Source organism: Spermophilus citellus (genome assembly GCF_964194105.1).
Source record: "Spermophilus citellus genome assembly, chromosome: 2".
Lineage (NCBI taxonomy): Eukaryota > Metazoa > Chordata > Mammalia > Rodentia > Sciuridae > Spermophilus > Spermophilus citellus.
The window spans coordinates 56,525,544-56,547,969 of record NC_138183.1 but is presented as its reverse complement, the minus strand read 5'-3'; the positions used below and the strand labels follow the sequence as shown (position 1 = coordinate 56,547,969).

At 40.1% G+C, this 22,426-nt stretch overlaps 1 protein-coding gene across 1 annotated transcript in view; it reads right to left on the bottom strand.

The window, feature by feature from the left end:
• FREM1 (FRAS1 related extracellular matrix 1) overlaps positions 1-18,270 on the bottom strand; it is a 181,494-nt gene extending 163,224 nt beyond the window's left edge. The window contains exons 1-2 of the mRNA XM_081278612.1: positions 18,006-18,270; positions 10,665-10,734 (exon numbers count right to left, since the gene is read on the bottom strand). The gene's annotated coding sequence lies outside the window, so the exon portion shown is untranslated. The remainder of the gene's footprint in view (positions 1-10,664; positions 10,735-18,005) is intronic.
• Between the last annotated feature and the right edge of the window lie 4,156 nt (positions 18,271-22,426).

Genomic DNA, 22,426 nt, shown 5'->3' with positions numbered 1-22,426 from the left:
TTACAGAGCAATAGTAACAAAAACAGCATGGTACTGGTACCAAAACAGGCAGGTGGACCAATGGTACAGAATAGAGGACACAGAGACTAATCCACAAAACTACAACTATCTTATATTTGATAAAGGAGCTAAAAGCATGCAATGGAGAAAGGATAGCATCTTCAACAAATGGTGTTGGGAAAACTGGAAATCCATATGCAACAAAATGAAACTGAATCCCCTCCTCTCGCCATGTACAAAAGTTAACTCAAAATGGATCAAGGAGCTTGATATCAAATCAGAGACTCTGCGTCTGATAGAAGAAAAAGTTGTCTCCGATCTACATATTGTGGGGTCGGGCTCCAAATTCCTTAATAGGACACCCATAGCTCAAGAGTTAATAACAAGAATCAACAAATGGGACTTACTTAAACCAAAAAGTTTTTTCTCAGCAAGAGAAACAATAAGAGAGGTAAACAGGGAGCCTACATCATGGAACAAATTTTTACTCCTCACACTTCAGATAGAGCCCTAATATCCAGAGTATACAAAGAACTCAAAAAATTAGACAATAAGATAACAAATAACCCAATCAACAAATGGACCAAGGACCTGAAAAGACACTTCTCAGAGGAGGACATACAATCAATCAACAAGTACATGAAAAAATGCTCTCCATCTCTAGCAGTCATAGAAGTGCAAATCAAAACCACCCTAAGATACCATCTCACTCCAGTAAGATTGGCAGCCATTACGAAGTCAAACAACAAAGTGCTGGCGAGGATGTGGGGAAAAGGGTACTCTTGTACATTGTTGGTGGGACTGCAAATTGGTGCGGCCAATTTGGAAAGCAGTATGGACATTCCTGGGAAAGCTGGTAATGGAACCACCATTTGACCCAGCTATTGCCCTTCTCGGACTATTCCCTGAAGACCTTAAAAGAGCGTACTACAGGGATACTGCCACATCGATGTTCATAGCAGCACAATTCACAATAGCTAGACTGTGGAACCAACCCAGATGCCCTTCAATAGATGAATGGATTAAAAAAATGTGGCATTTATACACCATGGAGTATTACACAGCACTAAAAAATGACAAAATCATAGAATTTGCAGGAAAATGGATGGCACTAGAGCAGATTATGCTAAGTGAAGCTAGCCAATCCCTAAAAAACAAATACGAAACGTCTTCTTTGATATAATGAGAACAACTAAGAACAGAGCAGGGAGGAAGAGTAGGAAGAAAAGAGTAACATTAAACAGAGACATGAGATGGGAGGGAAAGGGAGAGAAAAGGGAAATTGCATGGAAATGAAGGGAGACCCTCAGTGCTATACAAAATTACATATAAGAGGTTGTGAGGGGAATGGGAAAATAAACAAGGAGAGAAATGAATTACAGTAGATGGGGTAGAGAGAGAAGATGGGAGGGTAGGGGAGGGGGGATAGTAGGGGATAGGAAAGGTAGCAGAATACAACAGTTACTAATATGGCATTATGTAAAATTGTGGATGTGTAACCCATGTGATTCTGCAATCTGCATTTGGGGTAAAAATGGGGGTTCATAACCCACTTCAATCTAATGTATGAAATATGATATGTCAAGAGCTTTGTAATGTTGTGAACAACCAATTAAAAAAATGGGGCAAATAAAAAAAAAAGAAAACACGAAGGGGTGTGTGTGTGTGTGTGTGTGTGTGCGCGCGTGCGCGTGCATGCACACAGTCATTAAACTCAGTTGGAATCATACTACAAAAAGAGCTATATATCATTCTTTTCTATTAATATAACATAGTATTTCCATGTCATTAAACAGTCCTCATGGTCTTATTTTGAATCTGTGTACTGCATACACCACCTGGATGTATCATGATTTCTGTTTTTATCCCACTGTTATACTGAAGTAATTAATACTCTATCGAGAGATGATCATGAAAAAAACTTTATTATAAATAAGTCTATTTTGCTGGATTTTCCTTTTAATTGAATTATAATGTTGACAGGTGTAAAGTTATGTTAAGGCTATTGATACACACATTTTTCTGAGAGTAAGTCACCTATTGTACCCTACAAACCTTCCTCCCTGATAGTATTCAGTATTATTCTTTTTAATCTTTATTCAGTTCCCAAGTGAAATGTATCCCATCACTATTTTAATTTGCATTTCGTTCGTTTAGTTGGGAGATTTAGCTTTCTTTTCTGTTCTAATCTCCAGTAGTCCTTTGTATTTTCTATTTTAGAAGTCCCTTCATGTTATAGATGAAAAAGAAGTCCTATGGCAAGTTGAGAGACTACCAAGATCACGCAGCTACCTGCACCCCAGCCTGGAATGAAACCCCAGTTCTGACATTCAGTCCATATCCCATGCAGCTTCCTTACATCACAGATGCTGGGCCCAGAAATATCTCTCTTAGCTGATCAACTCTGGACTATGAGTGCAGAGAGTCCTCCCCCAGACTGTGCCATCAGGACAGGAGGGGAGGAAAAACATCCTTCCCTTCTCCCCATCTTCTCTCCATCTTTTGTTCATAGGCTGGGGTCCTATAAATTGGACTGAATAGAGACAAATGAATAAGAGAAGAATGGACTGATTTTTTTTAATGTACCGTGAGACATGGGAACATTCACAAAGGAAATGAAAGCCAGAGGAAACATTAAGTATTTTTATATTAGGTTGGATGAAGAGTGGGAACTTGTACAGAAATGAGATAGGACAAAGGGGCATGAGCTGGGGGGAGTGGCAAGGCCTGTTGTTCAAGTTCCTCTTGGTGTCCCTCCATTCCAGAAGTGAGGATGCTCCTTTCATCTGGGTACAGGGACAGCGCTTTCACATGAGAGGCACTATCTGCTGTTCAGAGAAGGTCAGGGCATCCTTTTGGCACTTGCCATCTCTCAAATTCCTTCAGATTAAGATATTCCACATACCAAGGTATTATATCTTGGGGTACCATGTTCTGAACCCCATCACAACCAAGATTGTAAAAACAGATGAACCTGACTACTACACAAACTCTTGGGGATGCTGTCCCTAGATTTTCAAACAATCAACATCTATCTTGTTAATAAATAAATTATTGCAATAATTCTCCTATATTGCAAAGGATTCTCCTGAAAATGCATATTTTGAAGATATTAAAGTGTTACACAAAATGTCTCCTATAACCGAATATGTTTGAAGAACAGAAAGCTGAAATCTTTTAAAGATTCACAACATAATGTGATCATAGTAAAGGTTTTAAGAAGCTCCCAAGAAAGAAAACTTTTTAAGCCCAAAGTCTTCAAGTTATAGAAAACTTCTTGCTCTTTCTCATTAAGATTAAAAAAAAAACAGGTTATTTGAGAAATTATTTAGGAGATACTAGATTAGAGAAAGAACATGGTTGAAATAGATGGCCAAATGACAGCTACATAATTTCTGGCCAGGCCTGATAAAATCATACTTGATGTATCTATATCCGAAATCCAAGTTTCAGGCTGCCCTTGGGCAACTGGACCCCTGGCCAATCTCTACAGAGGCCTCCTACTAAAGCTACCTTCAAAGTAGAGAAAACTGAATAGAAAAGGAAAAGATTCCATGCCATCTCTTACATTTCTGTTTTTAATGACTATTAAGGTTTCATAAACATTAAAAGTAATTTCTAGCTGAACACAGTGGTGCAGGCCTATAATCCCAGTGGCTTGGGAGGCTAAGGTAAGAGGATTGAGAACTTCAAAGCCAGCTTTAGCAATGGTGAGATGCTAAGCAACTCAGTGAGACTCTGTCTCTAAATAAACTACAAAATAGGGCTGGGGATGTGGCTCAGTGGTTGAGTGTCCCTGAGTTCAGTCCCCAGTACCAACCCCCCCAAAAAAAACAAACAGTACTTCCTTAAAAATTAGAAAGTAGCCATAATTTACATTCATTTTACTTTCAGAGACAAATTTTCACAACAGGTTGCTTTAACTGAATTAATTTAAACAGAATGAAAAACACTGTCACTCACTATTGTTGACTACACTTTCTTCTTGACCTGGGCATGTATCCAAACTCAGTCACCCGGACTGAAATTGCTTTTCCTCTCCTTGAGTAAATTCTACATGTCTTAATTCACAGCTATATACTAAATTATGCAAAAGTGGGATTGTGTTTAAATTCACATTAAATCATATTCATCTTGGTGACTAACCCCACTTTCAGAATACATCTAGGTTCTTTACTTTGATAGGACACATTCATCTGTTCGCTCATTGTGCAAACACTTCTTGAGTACCCACTTGGTGACAAGTGTTATACTCAGTTCTGGGATTATCAAGACAAAGAAGGCAAAATCTTAGCTTCAGAGAGTTTATAGTGTAATGCAGAAATAGTGATATAAACTACTGACTCAAAAGGTGGTAGGTGCTATAATGGTGGGTATACAGAGTGCTCTAAATGGCAGTTGACTCAAACTGGGCCTGAGAGTGCTTTCTAGAAGTAGAAAGAGTTCAATTAGAAAGGTGAAAAGGAGAACAAAGGGCATCTTTGAAGACAGAGAGAAAGCATAAGGCACAATCAGAGAATCAACAGTAGATGCTATGTCAGAAGCAAAGAGCTTCTGTATGAAAGGGTATGGAGACATGGGGCCCATCAAGGTAACTAAGAGGTGACCCCTACCCTTGACAAACTGAGGTGTTATGGGAGAGAGATTTGTAATCTGGTACCTGATAGTACAGAATGTATTCACTGTGGTAGCATATAACCAAAATGTTCTAACAACTCCCCCAAACTCACTAGAGTATGCTTAAGGAAAATTCTACTCTCCGAGTTAAAATACTTCATTGTGGAAAGGCTGCTTAGGCAGGCAGAAAGCCATCCATCACTGCTCTGTAAGCTGTGCTATGTAACCCTGACCGCCTCCCCTGCCATGGCATGACAACTCAAACTCCAGAGACCTGTAATGAAAATGACAGCAACCACCACCGGTGGTGTTCTTAAGAGATCTGCTACAAAGGAAATGTTTCTGTGACAAAAAGCACAATGCTGCTGAAGCCTAAGCCAGTATACCAAAAATCAGAGTTCTAGTTAGAAGGAGCTTCTGCAAATTTTAAAAATAATAAGTATGTATTATTTGCTTACTTTCTGCATGCACTATTAGAATGCACTTAATCTTCACAACAACATAGGGAGTATATTCTATTATTATTTGAATTTTGCAACTAAAAAAACAGAAGTAATTTGTCTAAGGCTGCTGATAAATAGTATAGCTGGGATTCCAACCTCCACAGACAGGCTCCAGAGCCTGGGTGCCAGAGCCCCACACTCTGTGCTCCCCACACAGTGATCAGGATGAGGCAAGGGGGCTCGAAGAGCCTAAGGATCTGCCAAAGGTTAAGTATTGGTTGATCTGCTGATTTTCCACTGATGCAAGCAGGGAGTGGAAGGTAAAGCACAGTATCATCTGCTGAGATGTGTAAAGTAAAAAAAACTGCAAAACACTAACCAACAAGTAATCAAAACTCTAACTGGAATCTGGGTGTTCCTCCCTGCTGAGGATCTTAACACAATTTTGATGTCTTCAGCCACGACCTACATATCATCTCTTAAAATATTTTTTTAATTGTAAATAATTTTTTGATTTAACAGTACTGAAAAATGGCAGAGGGTGGGGTGGAGCAGGGCTTGTTTCTCTGATGCAGGATTAGAGCTAAAGAGAAAAAAAACGCAGAGAGGCCTGGCTATTAATCAGAGCCACCAGACCTGTGTGCCTATCTTGGTTCCACCGTTTCCTTGAGCAAAGCCTTATTCTACCTTGAACTCTTGTTTCTTCATCTGCAAAGCGAAAATAACAATCAATAGCTTTTGGGATTGTAAAAAATAGTGATAATATCTGTATATGTAAATCAAAGTCACCCACACACATACACACAGTGAGGCTCAACCAAAGTTGGTTCCCATTCTCTCCTTTTCTATCCCAGACTCTTGGAAGAAAGTTTTTCTTTAAAAAAGCTTATTTTAAAATGTATCACTGTAGTGGTGAATATACATCATTGAATACTTATCATTCTGTACATTCTGTACAATGCGGAGGAAACCCTAATGTAAATAAACTATGGGCTTTAGCTCTTAATAACTGGCTCATCCATGATAACAAATGTACCACATTAATGCAAGAAGTTGTTAATAACAGGGGAATCTGGGGGGTGGGGCAAGGAATTATATGAAACTGTTTTAGTCAGATTTTTTGCTGCTGTGACTAAAAGATCTGACCAGAACAATTTTAGGGGAGCAAAACTTTATTTGAGGGATCATGGTTTCAGAGGTCTTAGTCCATAGAAAGCCGGCTCCATTCCTCAGAACTCGAGATGAGACTGAACATCATGGCCAAAGAGTGTGGCAGAGAGAAGCAACTCACATGGTGATCAGGAAGCAGAGAGAGGCCGGTCTCCACTTGCCAAATATAAATATATACCCCAAAGGCACATCCCCACCTCCTCCAGCCACACCCCACCTGCCTCCAGTTACCACTCAGTTAATTCCATCAGGGGATTAATTCACTGATTAGGTTAAGGCTATAACCCAATTATTTTCCATCTGAACCCTTTCGCTTTGTCTCACATGTGAGCTTTTGGGGGATACCTCACATCCAAACCATAATCAGAACTCTGTACTTTCCCCAATTTTTCTGTACACCTAAATCTTTTCCAAAAAAATAAAGTTTATTCATTTTTTAAAAGTTGCCCCTTGAGTCCAGGTGTGGTGGAGCATGCCTGTAATTCCAGTGGTTCAGGAATTGGAGGCAGGAGGATCACAAGTTAGAGGCCAGCCTCAGTAATTTAGTGAGGCTCTAAGTAACTTAGCAAGAACCTGTCCAAAATAAAAGGGGCTGGGGATGCAGTTCAATGGTTAGGCACCCCTGGATTTAATCTCTGGTACACACACACACACACACACACACACACACACAAAAGTTTACCCATTGAGCCTTGACACGTCTAATGAGTTAGGTTGAATTGACTCTTGTGACTCCAGGCAGAGCCAGAACACTTTCCATAGAGCAGGGCAGGGTTATAAGAACAACAACAACAAAAAAAAAAAAAAAAAGGCAAGCCACAGCCAGGTCTTGCTCATCACACTTACTGACATTTGGGACTGAGTTTAGCCAGGTCTTATAACTCCATCCTTTCCGGGGATCTGCATGTTCCCCAGCTACTCAGGTACTATCAGGTTCATGAACCCACAGGACATACCCCATGTTGAGGCCCCACATGTGAACACATACTGCACATGTCCAACTCCTGGTGCAGCTGTGGCTCACCAAGCCTAATGGCATTAAGAAAAGTGAAACTTAGTCTGCTTACATTGGAAGAATTGGCTGGGGGTGGGGCGCTACAGAGAGTAGGGGGTGGGAGGGTGTTCTCAAGCACTGGGATTAAACATGCTTCAAATACCAGTTCAAAAACAAAATTTCCATAAACATCACAGGCTGAAAATAAAGAATCTGAATGTCTGATTAGATACTTCATTATTGAATAAAGATGTGCAGAAGGACAGTGCAATGTATAAGCAGTGTGTTGTCTAAGAACTGCAAATACCAATAAGTAGAGAAATGTTTTTAAAGAAAGAAAAATATGAAGCACACAAGCAATCTTGGCTCAGACACTTTCCTGGAGTCTCCAAGACATCAACAGACTATATTCACAACTTTGGTTTGCAGTTTGTCAAGAAGTGGGAACATATTTTCCCTAGGCACAATGTCCAGACTAGCTGACAAATATGGTTCAAACCGTGATGTCCCTGAGCACTGCATAAACTCCTCATAGTGGAAAACATTCCTGAGGAAAAACACGCCAACACGTCTGTCCTGTGTAGCGTTCATTGGTCAGAGGTGTTCAGACTCCTTTTCTGGGCTTTGGTTACAATACGAATAGTTCAGTCCCATGCTCCAGTGGGACCAGGACACTGTGTACATAGACCACCGTGTGAATAGTGCCCCTGGAGTACTGCAACGTGGTGCTCACTCACACAGGCTGAGGAAAAGTCGTCACTGATAAAAGACATCACTGCCATATTGCTTCAGCCCTACTGGACAGAAGAAGGAAGCGGTTCTGTGAGGGATTATGAGGGTCTGCACTGTTCGTGACAATGGCAACTCAAGATGAAAGGCTCTAAAGAGCCCTCTATACTAGTGGGTCCCATCTCTAGCTTCATATCACAATCACCCAAGCAGCACTCACAGAATCTCTGATTTAATTGTCTGGGTGGAACACAAACAGGTGATTAATGGCAAACCAGGAGCGAGACCCATTGCTGTCAATGACTGCACTTGGTCTTCGTCTCCTCTAAGTATAAGAGGTAGGAGGAACTTTAGTACCCAAAGACTGAAGTTAGATTATTGAATGTGTCTGACAACTGTCAGACTTAGTCTCTGGATCAGGGTAGAGAAAGGCAGTGAGACTACTAGAGCTGGCAATGCTACCTCCAGAATCAAACCAGGAAGAGACTGAAAGCAAGACCCAGTGTGTTGGTGATTGGGAGAGGGATAGGAAAGAGAAGCGAGAGGTAAGATAGCCCCAGACACAGAGTCTGGCACATCGGGTAAAAAAAAAGGCAGGAGCCCTAGATCTAGCATCACAAGGGGGAAGCTTTTATTGACAGCCTGGTCGATGGCCATTCCTAGAAAGCCAACCACATATGTGAGATGTACATACAAAGTCAGTGGCTTCCTGAATTATCAGAAAGAAATCAAAGTCTAAAATTAAAGAAATTAATAGTTTAACTACAATTTCTAGTATCAAGAGTTTCTATTGCATTTTAACTTTATCTTGTGCTGTGAATTTTTTTTTTTTAAACCAAGGCTTGAACACAGGGGCATTTAAGCACTGAGCCGCATCCTCAGCACTTTTTATATTTTATTTTGAGACAGAGTCTCCCTAAGTTTCTTAGGACCATGCTAAGTTGCTGAGGCTGGTTTTGAACTTGCCATCCTCCTGCCTCAGCCTCCTGAGTTGCTGGGATTTCAGGGGTGGGCCACTGCACCCTGATGTGCTGTGAATTTAAAACAAAGGTAAAAACTTTTCCTTGCTCCCCCCCCCCCCAATATGATATTTCAGGGCAAAATAGAAATAGGTATATTCAGATATATAGATCTTCCTAAAATTATTATTTGCTATCAATCTATTATTGATAACAGAAACAAATTTGAGGCTATATGCTCCATCATCTGTTGCAAAGCAGAAAAATTCAAACCTTCTGGTCTATAAATTAAAAACTGCACATACCCTTCCAAATTATAATTCTCCTCTGTTTCTTCATGTACCAATTTCCTATTGTTGACTCATCAGTGAAATAATGGCCATTATCCCACACCCCTATGACACACTTTAACTTGTTCACAGACCTTGATCTTGTCCATTTGAGCCCATTTCACTATCTCTAGCCTTCTAGCCTTCTGTTTGGATGAACAATATGATCTTTTCTTTTCTCTCTCTCTCTTTTTTTCCCCAGGATGGAGATTGAACCCAATGGTGTTCTACCAATGTGCCACATCCCAGAACTTTTTCATTTTGGTGGGAGCGGGGGGCACAGGTGACCCTCCTACCTTAGTCTCCCAAGTAGCTGAGGTTACAGGCATGCACCGCTGTGCCTGGCCATCTCTAATGTAGGCAAATACTAAAGGGGAAGGAGGAATAGGCCAGGACCCTAAAGTCTTCCTACCAACATTTCACATAACCTGTGGTTTCTATGCACTATAAGGGATCTGGCACCATAGCAATTTACAAAGCCACAGAACAGGAAATGTCTCTTTACAGGTTAAATGAAGACCAATAGTTTCCAGCAAAGCAACTGAGCAACCATCAACAAGTAGGCCACATAACATCTATAATGCAAAATGGCACACACTGCACTCTTCTCCGTCCTCACTGGAACAGTCAAATCAGCACCACATGGGTTTTACGGCCAAATGGGAAAGATAAAATGGGTTCCATCTGGGGTTTTCAAAAGACTTTGAGAAAGTGCAAAGCTAGCTATTAACTTTGCCTGAGGAAGTTTCTCTGTGACCCTATTCTGTAGTCAAATTCTTAAGTCCAGAGCATATTATGAATTGATTTTTTTTTAAATGTGGGTCTATGTGGCTACAGGTTTTCTTTTATTTCCTTTTACTGTAGTAATGTCTTCACAATTTAGAAGATCTACTAACAGCAGGAGGAGGTGCTATGGACATGGCTGTATGGTGAACAGGAAATGAACAGGATATAAAATGCAGTGTTAAACTCTGGGTACTACTTAAAACAATCAAATGGCCATTCAACTCCTGTCCTCCTACTGATAAATCACCCACAAGTAACATTTTAATCACCAATCAGTACCTTCAGCAGCTGCTGGGTTCTTTTCCATATTTTTATTGCTGCATTATAATGATACATAATATTGTAACATAACATAGTTACATATTCTTACATGCACACAATATGACAACGTAATTTGCTTATTATTGTTCCCCAGTATCTCTCTTTTTTCTTCCCTCCTCCCTCCCTGATCCCTTTTCTCTACTGGTCTCTTTCTATTTTCATGAGATAACCACCCACCTCTCTCCCTCCACCCTTTTCCTCTTTAGCTTCCAAATATAAGAGAAAACATACAACCCTTGACTGAGTTCAGCTTAATTTCACTTAACAAAATGCTCTCAAGGGGCTGGGGATGCGGCTCAAAAGGTAGCGCGCTCACCTGGTATGCGTGCGGCCCAGGTTCAATCCTCAGCACCACATACAAACAAAGATGTTGTGTCCACCGAAAACTAAAAAAAATAAATAAATATTAAAACTCTCTCTCTAAAAAAAAAAAAAATGCTCTCAAATTCCATCCACTTGCCTGCATAAGACATAATTTCATTCCTCTTTTTGACTGAATAAAACTCTATTGTGAATATATATCCCAGTTTCTTTATCCATTCATCTGTTGATGGACAGCTAGGCTGGTTCCATAATTTGGCTATTGTGAATTGTGCTGTTATAAACATGGGTATTCATCTATTGCTACAGTATGCTGACTTAATTTCCTAGGATAAATTCCAAGGAGTGGTATAGCTGGGTAACATGGTAGCTATTTTGTTTGACTATTTCAAAATTTCTAAGGGTTTGAGATATTAGATACTTTCCAAATCTAGTAAAATCATTTTTATAAAGAGCTGTGTAGTTTCATTCTGATCTATTGTGTCAAATAGGTACTAAAGTAACAGAGGCCACCGTCAGTCAGTCTGGAGACCCAAATTACTGGGGCTTGGCATATGGTAAGAAGAATCCCATTTCCTTAAAATGAAGAAAATGTTAAAATAAGGTAAAGAGAATGAAAGTTGAGGAAAGCAAGAGAAAAAGCAATTGGTCTGTAATTCCAAATGGGTTGCTAATGTCTGGATGCCAGGGAACTGATCATGACATCACTTTATGTTAAATGACAACAAATGCACATTAAAAGGTGCTATTTTATATTACCTGGAATGTCCTTGCTTTACCTCCCCAAGGATGCCCTGAGACCTAATCATCCCATTTAGAAAGTTTCCCTTCTTGCCACTGCAAAAGTTTTATTTTTTGTTTTTTGTTTATTTTTTAATTTAAACCCATCATGGATGTTTACTCCATCCTACCTGGCAATAACTACTTATCTATTTGTTTTGAAACCAGAGGATAAACCTGTCTATTGTATGTAGTATGCAGTTGACTTCTGGGTCAATAAATGAAATAAAAAATGAAGTGTACCTTTAACAATTTTGTAAAAAGATTGTTCCTACTGAACTTAGAATTTCTATGATTGTGGGTTCGAGAGTCACTGTGACTATTTTCCTCTTCAAAAAGAAAAAAAGAGAAGGAAGTCAGGGACATCATCACACTTAAGAGAAACAGAGTTGTGCCTCAGCTCTGTTTTTACTTTCTCTCGTTAAACATTTTTTAAATCCTTAAACAAAGATACAGAAGACAAGCTTATCCAATTCACAGACAGCACAAATCCCAGAGGGTTGACTTATCACCGAGGACACAGTCAAGATCCACAGCCTTGATAATCGGAGGCAGGAATGATGGACTAAAGCCAGTAAATTAGCTTTCAATAAACAAAAATGTGTAACTCTATATTTCCAAAAATTAACTGCATATGTATGAGAAAAAGCAGACCTGCTTTGGCAGCAATTTATACAGGGAAGAAAAAAAAGTTTGTCTTCAAATATTTGAAGAAGGAATGACTTTACTCTGTGGTTCCAGGGTGCAGAAACAGGGAAAATGGGTAGAAGTCTTCACTTATTTTCAGATTGTTCCCTCAGTGTTGCCTGATAATGGTAAGGGCTGAGGTATAGACAGACACAAGCCAGGGGTCCTTGTTATCGGGAAGAAGTATAGATTATGTGCTTTCTGGGTCCCTATAAGCTGTGAGACTGGATTTCCCTTGCACACCTCTCCAGCTTCTTCTTTTTTTTAATATTTATTTTTTAGTTGTAGTTGGACACAATATCTTTAGTTTATTTATTTTTATGTGGTGCTGAGGATCAAACCTAGGGCCTTGCACATGCTAGGTGAGTGTTCTACCACTAAGCCACGATCATCATTGTCTTCCTGGCCATTGATGGGCTAGTCAAACGGGCTTCTTCCCTTCCTTGGACTCCCCATACTCCCCCACCAGCTTCTGAGTTTTTTCATGCTACTCCTTTTACCAAGAATGCCCCTCTTCCACTCCACAATCATCCCATTTGCCTGGCTAAATTCTACCCATTCTTCAGATCTCAACCTCCCAGACCAATTTTATCTGCTCACACAGAATCCTGTAATACCGCATCTGCAGGCATTTTATTATTTATTTGTATCCATTTAAAAACTATCTTCCTACTTTTTCCCCTGGTCTACAAGCTCCTTGAAGGTGAAAACCATGCTCATCCGAGTTTCTCCAGAGCTAGTGTTGGATCTAACACAGAGATGCACAGTAAGCATAAGTTGAGTGCCTGACCCCAGTGCAAATATCAGATAGACGAGAAAAAAAAATGGTGGGGGAGAGTATACTCCACACATCTGAACAACTATGTTCTTCCATTTGGTGACAGTTCACAGGCTCACTATGGGATAACCTCTGCATTTCAAATTCTCAGACAAACATTTCTCCCTGAAGCTGAGTCCCTGGCTACAATGGAGCAAAATCTTGAGGAAAAAAAAAATGCTTCCTCTCCTGTACATTTACCTAAAGCAGCTATAAAATTCTCCAAAGCCTCAGGGTCAGGAAGAATGAAGACAGAATGACTTCCACCCTGCCCTGATTCTCCATAGTAGTCACTTTGATGGTTTGTGAGTTCACAAACCTGTTTCAGGCAACTCAGTCTATGAGAAAGAATCAGGCAAGAACCATGCTGCTAGCCTGAGTGAAGGCCAGGGGAGTGGAAGGCTGAGCTCTGCTCTGACCAGTCAGCGGGATTTGGAAGAAAGTTTTGTTGACAGTTTCTCCTTTCTTCTCACCTATAAATCAGGTAAGTGCCACATCCTGTATCAGTCCTCTCTCAAAGAAGAAATGTTTACTGAACATTTATACATCATGCATCACACAGAGACATGAAGCACGGTTAAGTATTAATACTCTTATTTTACTCCCAAGGAGCTGGCTAAGTAAGCTAAGGTTACAGGGAAAAAAAAAAAAAAAAAACCTGAACCCAGGATTAGAATTTAATTGAAATATATTCAAAGGCCATTCTTTATTTTTTTTCCTACTAGACTTCTCTGATTTAACATTCAGACTCTTGTATCAGTGCTTTTAGTTTCAAAACAATCACTTATTTATGTTTATTAGATGAAATAGTAACATCCTAACAAGTTATAAAAGAGGGAGTGTGTTATATAAAATAGAATTAAAATACTGTTACTGTGTTGTCATTCTAAGAAGTAGAATCATGCTGGGTGCAGGGGCACGTACCTGTAATACCAGCAAATGGGAAGGCTGAGGCAGGAGGAATCCAAGTTCAAAGTCAGCCTCAGCAACTTAGCAAGGCCCTAAGCAACTCAGCGAGACCCTATCTCTAAATAAAATATAAAAAGGACTGGAAATGTGGCTCAAGCCTCAAATGTGCTTCAAGCCCTCATACCAAGAAAACAGAAGAAATAAGATCGATTTTTCAGGAAAGAAAAATCAGGGCTCTGAATCCCAAAAAAACAAATGCCGAATGTCTTCTCTGATATAAGAGGGGTGACTCAAAATGGGGTAGGGAGGAAGAGCATGGGCAGAAGATTACCTCCAGATAGGGAGGAGGGGTGGGAGGGAAAGGGAGGGAGAAGGGGAATTGCATGGATGGTGGAAGGAGATCCTCATCGTGGTGAATTTGGTGTCAACATATCTTGTGTACAGAGATGTGATAAATTGTGGTATAAAGGTATATTAAGAATTGTAATGCAATAATAATAATAATAATAATAATAATAATAATAATAGAGCTCATGTAAAAAATAAATAAATAAATAAAAATTTTAAAAAATCAGGGCTCTGAAAGGGATTTTATGAGAAATTCTCAAAAACTTTTAAGCATTTGGATGAGTCTACATCTGGAGATTTCTATTCTCTCTGAAAACTTTCTGACTTTATAGAGGTTTTGGTCTACAATTTACAAAATAAGGAATTTTACATGTGTGTACTAAAAAGAAATACAGGCCTTGGAATGAAGACCGCATGACATTGGGGGGGGGGAGCCCTTCTGAGACAAAGATGTGGCTGGTTTATCTTTGGAGTGCAGGGAGCCTTTGTAAGCACCAAGCAGCTGATAGCATTGATGGAATGCAGAGATGGGTCCCAGGGAGGGAGAAGGCCTCGGGGTTTAGGCCTGGAGTGTTTATCTCTCTAGGAAGCCAGACAGGAAAGTTTCCAGGATGAAGTTGAGAGTGCAAAGTGTCAAGCAATCTCAGCAGCTTTTGGGTGATGCCCCAAAGGAGCATTTCTGACATGTCCATACAAATTTCCAAATATCATCAACCCCATACAAATAGGCAGGGATATGAGTGAAAACAAAACTCTGTTTTCTTTCTCCTGTAAAAACTAGCCAATGAGGGGCAGAGAACATTCAGTTAAAAATGTCCTAACTTTGCAAGACCCCTGTCCTTGTCCTCCAGTCAACAGTTTCCCACCCAAACCTAGACCTTCAGACAGCTGGAGGCTGCACTTATTAGAACAGCACATAGGTCTTCTCTCTATTGCCGGCCAAGTTTTAGAGGCTTTGAAATGGTGTCTCAGCCACCACCACAAGAGAAGCTACATCACGGACAAAATACAGTACAGACAATTTTTCGTTAGGGAGTGGGGATTTTGTTTGCTTTTTGTCTTTCCAGACCTTCAAACGTTTCAGATGGAGCCTCTCACCTGGCTGCACACAAGCCGGAGAATGGCTTAAATGAAAGTATCAGGTTGCAAGTCATGCACTTTGGAAACTGGCAAGCCCTCTCAGACCACCCAGTTCTCTAAAGGGAACCAACATCAGATTCAGACAAGATAAGAGGCTGCCCCCGGGAATGACCTGGCCCAGGGAAACAGCCTTTCTGGTGAGTTACATGATCCCATTGTGAGGGAGGGTTTCGTGCTCTGTAAAGGTGGCATTTGTCTGACTGGGTATACTGGTTGAGTCTTGGTTTTTTGTCAAAGGAAAAAAAAATTAAGATATAATGGTTAAATTTGGAAGAAAAGAAGTAGGCCAAGTGTTGAGGCCTGTTCCCAAAGCAAATGCTAAAACAGATCCCATCTTCCATATCTGCATGTAGAAGACTGAACCTTTTCTATCAGTGTCAGATATCAGAGATAGAAAGATACCTAAACTCATTAATCCAACACATTTTACAGAATGGGGGAAGAAAGCTTAGAGTACTTTGGTGACTCATCCAAGGCTGGTTGGCAACAGCTGAGATTGGAAACACCTTGAGGACAAGGACCTGTCCATACTATTCACGCTGCTCACTTAAGAATCCTTAGAAACTAGCACTGAGCCTGGCACATAGCATATGACCCCCAAATACTTGAAATGAGGAAAAGCGAGAAAGGAAAGGGCTTTAAAGACTACATCCTGTTCTTTTTACTTTAAATATTAAATGCCATAAAAATGTGAGGTTGGGACTAGAGGCTGAGTTCTGGCTTTAACGTGTGGTCAAATGAGGACTTTAACCTGATGGACAACCATTTCCTGTTTTTTCAATCCCTGGGGGTTGCTCCAATATAACTGTTTCTGGAAAGAAGTTTCCTCCTGAAATTTTCCAAGAAATCCAACTCAGTTCAGCACAACTAAGACCAGCCCCAGGAACAGAGCATCCCCAGAAAGCTGATAATAAATTAAAAACAGCCCCAGGTTTCAAGTGTCCAACACAAACATTGCTTAGCCGTGCAGGGGCAGGTCAGTCTATAGCCCAGCACCTGACAGCAAGGAGACATGGTTTTCAGGTTTCAGCTCCTTTTCAAACTCACGGGAATGGAAAAGCAGAGATGGAAAAGGGAGGAAGGGAAAAGAAAGATGAGACTGGTGGAAAAACTGGTTAAAAACCCTGATTCGGCAGCCAAGCATGCAAAAACCATGTTGCACTTAAGTTAGTTTCAACATGAGCTCAAACTCAGGTTTATCATTTAGACATGAGATTTGGTATTAACCAAGTACATGACAAGAATTTTAACTGCTAAGCACCAGGTAGTACAATGTTTACCCAAGTGTGATGTCACCTGATTTAGATTCACCTGAGCAGATTCCCAGCCTCACACAGGCCTAAAATCCTTTAGGGGTGAGTACTAAGAATCTGCTTTTCCACCAAGCCCCCAGGAGGTTCTCACCCACTTTAAGTTTTGAAGAGTCCCAGTGGACAAAAAGAGCAAAGGTCCTTTGCATTTTCCTAGACATACACAGAAGTCACTTTTAATATGTGGAGGTGGAGATGGGGGCTAGGATGCAACTCTTCAACTTAGCTAGAGCCCAGGATGCTAACAATTGTCCAAAGCAGAGACCTGAAAAGAAGCTGTATTAGTGGATCTGGTCTCCAAAACAGCCCTGAAAAGGTTAATCTCTCCAGCAAGATTTCCAGCCCATAAACACCAGCCAGCCCCCGGAAATGCTCTTTTTAAGCTTTGTAATTCACACCAGCAGCAAGACTGAAGGCAATAGTTTAAAAATAAGCAAACAAACAAACAAAACTAAAATCAAATGCCTTAAAACTGATTCCTTGTGATTCCAGATGAAAACTCAAAGAAATGATTTCTACAGCACCAAAATCTCTGGGCCAAATCTCAATAATGAGCAGAAAGTCTAAAAAATCAGAAACAAAAACTTTAGAACAATGTGATTTCTTTGCCTTCCCAACTCTATCTCTCAAGTCTTTTAGAGGTCATATTTTTAAATAATACATCCAAATATAACTAAACTTAAGCAAAGGTATCAAGAAATCATCTCCAAATTTCTAGATTTTTATATCCTGGGGATATTGTCTGTTCTGTTCACTTTTGCAACTCTTTCCTTGGCTATTTCATTTAGCTGAGAAGAAACATTTTAACTTAAGGGAGAAAATACAAAATTCAAAAATGGTTACTTCATTGGTGAATACCATTGGCAATGAATTCAGAAGAGAATTAGAAATGGGTGTCAGCATTTGGTTTGCTAGCAATGCAATTGCCCACCTTCTGAGTTAACAGGAGAATTAAACTTTTGCAAACTGCCTCTGCAGACTTCTTGCATTGTTACTCAGTGTTAATGATCATATGCAAACAGCCTCTGGGGCATTCTGCTAACAGAACATGCACAGTCAGAAGGAGAGGAAGCCCGGAAAGCGGATACTTACAGGTAGTGGTTTTCCTTTCCAAGACAAAAAGCTACAAACCCTTTAAACTGGCGGGCTGGATAAGAGTCACTGACCCGGTAATCTGGTTTAAAGGGCTTTGAGAGGAAGGGGGAGGAAAACTATCCCAGGGAAGGAAAAGAGCTGAAATTCCAGTCTTTCAGGTCAGCTGGGTTTGAGTTTTCTTTGTAGTAAAAATCCATTAACCCACACAACCAAAAAAAAAAAAAAAAACATAAAATTGAAGTTCACATACACGCTACACTCCCTTTGCTGGTCTTCTCCAAGGCTGCTGCTGTGGCTTTGAAAACTTCCCGAGCACCCAGCTTCAGAACTCCCAGAGAGACGGGCATGATGAGGTTGCCTGCAACTGTTTGCAGAGAGCCCTAGCTCCCAGCTCCCTGGCTGAGAGCCACAGCTCGCCTGTCCCTTCTGCTGGTCGGGTCTGCAGGGACAAGCTGAGCTTTTGTTAATAGGTTGGTTGCTTCTCTTCCTAGCCTCTTCCCAGCTTGCTTTCTCACTATTAGTGATGTACTACTAACTGCTCTGCCACTGGCTGAGCCCAAGAAGCTCTCCCGCCTGCAGTAGAAAGGCGCGCGCCCGCGTACACATACACACACACACACACACACACACACACACACACACACACGCGACATGCATATATACTCAGCCACACAACCACAGGAAAACACATACACAGGCATGCACACATTGCCACCTGCATCCTTGTGTGCATGCATACTCCCAATGCTACGCACACATCCACTCCTATACACACACTCACACTCTTCAAACACACTTCTTTTTTCTTGCACCTCTTTTCTTTGAACAAATTCCCAACCTGAAAGATCTGTATTCAAATTCGAATGAAAAGTACAACCTTCAAGAAGGGGGGGGGGGGAGGGAGGGGCGCCTTTTAACTTTTGTTATGGCATTTAAAGGAAAAGAAGGAAGAAGGGTCTAGATCCTAGAGTGCTGTTTTTAAATACCACCTCAGTTCTTCATTTATCAAGATTTTTGTGTCTGGTTCTTTTGGAAAACCCACAAAAATCTCATTTTTCTGATTCTATTTGCATATAGCTTATGATCCCACTGATTCAGATATATGGCATGTCAAGAGCTGTTCTCTCAACAGAGATTCATTAGCTACACTTCTCAGGACTCAGTGGGTGGGTGAATCTTTCCTTAACAACTGTTTAATAAAATGCTTCCTCATGTTTCAGCCCACCAGGAGAAAAAAAAAAAAAAAAAGAACAATGGCATGTTATTCAGCCTAACTTTAACAGTGACTATAAATAAAGAAGTTGGGGGCTGGGGATGTGGCTGGGCTGGGGATGTGGCTCAAGCGGTAGCGCGCTCGCCTGGCATGCGTGCGGCCCGGGTTCGATCCTCAGCACCACATACCAACAAAGATGTTGTGTCCGCCGAGAACTAAAAAATAAATATTAAAAATTCTCTCTCTCTCTCTCTCTCTCTCTCTCTCTCTCTCTCTCTCTCTCTCTCTTCTCTCTCCCTCTATCACTTGCTCTTTAAAAAAAAAAGAAGTTGGAATGTTCTCTCACTTTGAGGGAACTGCTCATTTGACACTTGTCTGTCTAGCCTAAACCTTAGCCCCAAACAGGAGGTACTAGATTTTTATATCCTGGAGATATCCAGTTCAACCAGAATTGTGCTATCCCCAACAAAGTCACTCCTTTCTTTAGAAGCAGCGAGGGGAAGAAAGAGGGAAATGAAAAAAAAAGGAGAAGAAAATTCTGAGAGCAAGGAAGAAAGAGATGGATGGATGGGGGGAAAGTAAAGAAGAAAAGAACTGAAAAAGATGCAAAAGAAGAAAACAACTATTGTATTTTTAAAAGTGTTTTATGGATACTTTGGCAATAAAGGTGTGTATACACAAAGTCAATAGAGATTTAAAGACCTAAAGAATTTTCTGATTCATTTTAATTGCTCTGATAACAAATGGGTAAAATTTAAAGAATAACTGAACTTTAAATAAATACTGTTTATAAACTTAATTAAATATGGTGATAATGTATGAGTCATGAATTAATCTTAAAGGGTAAGAAATAAAACCATAATGACAGACCAAAAAACACAACAGTAAAGACAATTTACTCTCTAACTGAATCTAAAAATTGCCCAAGTTTTAATGTCTCACCTGCAAAGAAACAGAGAGGTTTTGTGTGCTGTGAGTTGAGGTTCCAAGTCCATCTGACAAAGGAATAACAGGCCACTGTGGGTATTGCATCAATGTGCCTCTGTACCATGGGTGGGAGAAGGCTTATGAATTAGTTTCAAAACAGAAACACGTGTTTTATAAAACTCCTCTGGGAAAAAATACCTTCAATAAAAATACCTTCAATAGTCTAAGCAATAAATAAACAAACAGATTAAAACACATTTCAAAGATATCTGCAGTAAATATAATGGTTGGCATGACCGTGTTGGACATATCCTAGAATAGATCATCAAAATGTCCTCACGTCTAAGTACCATTTATGCAAGGAAGTTACTATTTCTCTTTTATCTTCCACAAATGGAGGGGGGGTGCTGTTGAAATAATGCAGTCATCAATTTTAATCAACAAAGTAGCCTTTGAACAAGTTGAAATGCAAATCCAGGGTATTTTAAAAGAAACAACAAGAAAGCATAGGCTGCAGAACTTAGTGCTAGAACTAATGCATTTAAAGAAATCATTTTATTTCTAATTTTGGTTGGAATGGTACAAAAAAATAAAAAATGACAGGTGTGGGAGATTAGCATATGCTTTTATACTGTAAACATGAATGATTTTTGTGAATTGCTGTACAGTGTAGCATTCTCTGAGAAGCACAGGTAAGGCTCAACAATGATTCATATAAAAGAATTAGGAGTGTGCAAAGAGGTGAAATTCATTCTACCAAGAAAGTGGTTTTTCACTGAGTTTACAAAATCAAATGGCAATGTGAAACGATATTTGACCAAAGAAGAATATCAGCACAGGAGTAGAAAGTTTTTACAAACCTACACTGAATGGATAAACATTAAAAAAAAAATTTAAGCAAAATAAGCCTGGCACAGTAGCACATGTCTGTAATCCCAGTGGTTCAGGAGGCTGAGACAGGAGGATCAAGAGTTGAAAGCCAGCCTCAGCAACTCAGCAAGGCCCTAAACAACCCAGTAAGACCCTTTCTTTAAATAAAATACAAAAAAAAAAAAAAAAGGGCTGGGGATGTGGCTCAGCAGTTAAGAGCCTGGAGTTCAATCCCTGGTACAAAACAAAAGGAAAATAAACACCTTCATGTGTCATAAAAGACCAAAAACACAGCTCAGGAAAGTGTAGGGAGGGAGAGGCTAGCTGACTCTGTTCAGAGCTGACCCAGTGGCTCAGGACTATCAGGGAATTAACCTCTGATGGAGGCAGAAGAGAGGCATGCTTCTTGAAATCAGAAGAGTATAGACAAACTTCACTTTTAAATATAAATTCAAATCCTAAATAACATATTTGCAAATCAAATCAAGCTCTGCATTTTTTAAAGATATTATGACCAATAAGGTTGTTTTTGTTTGTTTGGTTTTGGTTTTCAGGATTGCAAGGATGTTTCAAAATTAGAACATTCAACAATTTAATATATTAAAGGCGGGGGAAGACACATCTTGTTTTTGTTGTTGTTGTTTGGGTACCAGGGATTGAATTCAGGGGCATTCAACCACTGAGCCACATCCCCAGACCTATTTTGTGTTTATTTAGAGACAGGGTCCCACTGAGTTGCTTAGCGCCTCTCCATTGCCGAGGCTGGCTTTGAACTTGAGTTCCTCCTGCCTCAGCCTCCTGAGCCACTGGGATTACAGGTGCGCATCACTGTGCCCAGCAAAAAGACACATCTTTATTATTATAATTTTGATTTGAAATGCCCTCAAAGTCCCATGTGCTGTAGACTTGGTGGCCAGCCTGTGGCACTATTGGGAGATGGTGGTACCTCTAGGAGGCCAGACCTAGTAGAAGGAAGTTCTACACCTTGGATGTGCCCTTGCAGGGGCTATTGGGACTCCAGCTTCTCTTTCCCTGTCTACCTCCTGGCTGCCATGAGGTAAGTGGCTCTGCTCCTGTCACACTCCCCACCAGGTTATTCCACCTTGCCACAGAGCCCACCAACCATGGACTGAAACCTCTGAAATCAGGAACAAAAATCAACCTTTCCTCCTTCAAGTTGTTAATCTTAGGCATATTGTCACAACAATGGAAAGCAAGCACATTAATAAAGAAAAGAGACATTGAGTAAAAATCTATCACCTGTTCATTTAAAAAAAAAAAGTCAAAAGGAAGACTTTTTAACCTTTCCAAGAGCATCTTGCAGGCTGGGACTGTGGCTCAGCAGAAGCGCATTTGCCTGGCATGTGTGAGGCACTGGGTTCGATTCTCAGCACCACATATAAATAAGTAAAATAAGGATCTATCAACAACTAAGAAAAAAAATTTAAAAGGAAAATTTTCAGAAAAAAAAAGAGCATCTTGCTACAATTTTCACAAGTCAATATTGGATAGGAAATCTGAAGCAACATAGTATAAGAAAAAATGAAGCATGGAGATTGGAAAGGAAGAAAATAGGCCTCTTTTTGTGTGTAAAAGATACAAGTCTGTATAAAATATGCAAAACAATTCACTATTTAAAATATTAAAGTAGTTCAGCAAAT